The following is a 1,947-nucleotide window of genomic DNA, read 5'->3' as shown; positions in this document are numbered from 1 at the left end:
ACGTTGCTGTAAGTGAAGCCGACGCAGTACCGCCTCAAACCAGCAGGGGGCCAGTCTACTTGTTGCAAAAAGAAGTCTGAAAGTGCAAAATGAACCCACAGTTCATTTTCATTTTTAATCCTTAGTTTCACGTCTTCTTCAAAACAACATGAAGTTTGTTTTATAGATTAACTAAGTGAGCACTGGATGGGAACAGGTTGAACTCTGGTCGTCAACAGAGATTATTTCAACTGTTTTTATCACCGTGTAAAATACGGTTACGACATCAGTGCGTCTGAAAACACAGTTTTGATACTTTGTTTAATTTGGAGGTGAGAGGATGACGGTAATTCTTGTTGTAACAGCATTTCTCCAAAAGTCATTTTATTTTATTTTTAAACTTTAAATTAAAGTAGCATAAAAAGAAGGAACATGGTGTGAAAGCAAAAAAGTAAAAAGTAAAATGTTGAATTTTAAAATTAATAAATAAAAACAAAATAAATTAATAGATAAATAAATAAATACAAATAATTAAAATATAGAATTAATAAATTTCACAAATTAAAAATAAAAAAATAAAATGTTGAATTTTAAAATGAATAAAAGAATTAATTAATACAAAATAAATTAATAGATAAATAAATACACATAAGTGAATTATTAAATCAATAAATTAAACAAATTGAAAAAATAAAAATAAAATGTTGAATTTTAAACTGAATAATTAATAAATTAATACAACATAAATTAAAAGATAAATAAATACAAATAAGTAAAAAATAAAATTATTAAATTACACAAATTTAAAAAATACAAATAAATTGAATCATATTAAAGTAATAGAAATAGATTAAATAAACTTAAAACAAATTAAAAATAAAATAAAAATAATCTCCAAAGTATTGTTTTCTTTTTTAACTTTTTTATTACACTCAGCCAACGCAACACAAAACAACAATGCAGCCGTTAGACTCAGAAAAATCTTGTGCAAAAATTAAATAAATAAAACAAAAAATCCCTTGTGTTAAAAAGCAAAGGGTAAAAATAAAATTAAAAATTAAAAATCTATAAAAAAAAAACGCATACAAAATACATAAATAAATTTAAATACTTAAATTAAAAAATTTAAATAATCCAAAATAATAATAATTTGAATAATAGAAAAGTAATAGAAATAAATTTAATCAGCTTTAAAGAAAAATAAATAAATAAATAAAATATATGTTAAAACAGTTTTAATCTCCAAAGTAATTTTAAAGCTTTAGTTAATAAGATGTGATTTCATTGATTTTGTATAAAGACATGACTTCAGTGCAGAGTGGGCTGTACGACGGTTCAGCTCAGGAGTTTCATCCTCGAGGTTATGTCCTCAGAAACAGGCGACCCTGTTTAAATGTCATCCCCACTCTCTCTCTTCCTATCCGCTGTCCTGTCCTCTCACTGAAGGCATTCAAATAACCCTTAACCATTAAAATGTGCAGCTCTGACTATGAAGGTAGGAAGACCCATAGATGTAGACATAGCTGGTATCTGATGACATCATGTGATGGATGAATCCAAATTGAATTAATTAACATGCCTTCAAAGTCAGAGCTGCACAGCCTGAGTGTCTGAGCATGCCCAGTCTTCTGCCTTTAACCATGTCCCTGATCTTGTTAACATCACACAGCTCATAAAATGCAGCATTCATGATGTTTGCATGAAAATAAAATGCTTTGAAATCACATCAAAGTATATATTTCTGTCCTCCCTTCATCGTAACCTATAAATCTTTTTAACACAGTCTGGTTAACGACCTCTGTTTCCATCCGTGGCTTCACCTCGGCAGATTCTCCCTCTGACTGTCTCTGTGGCAACACCTCTCACCGAAGCAGCTGTGTCATTTATTAGAGGTTAATCCAGCATCTCAGAACTCTTCAACCGTTCAAGGACCGAGTGAGTGAAGAAACGAGAGTCTCTCTTTCTTCC

The sequence above is a fragment of the Notolabrus celidotus genome, chromosome 18, assembly GCF_009762535.1.
Source record: "Notolabrus celidotus isolate fNotCel1 chromosome 18, fNotCel1.pri, whole genome shotgun sequence".
NCBI classification, from domain to species: domain Eukaryota; kingdom Metazoa; phylum Chordata; class Actinopteri; order Labriformes; family Labridae; genus Notolabrus; species Notolabrus celidotus.
Note: the sequence above shows the minus strand (reverse complement) of the source record.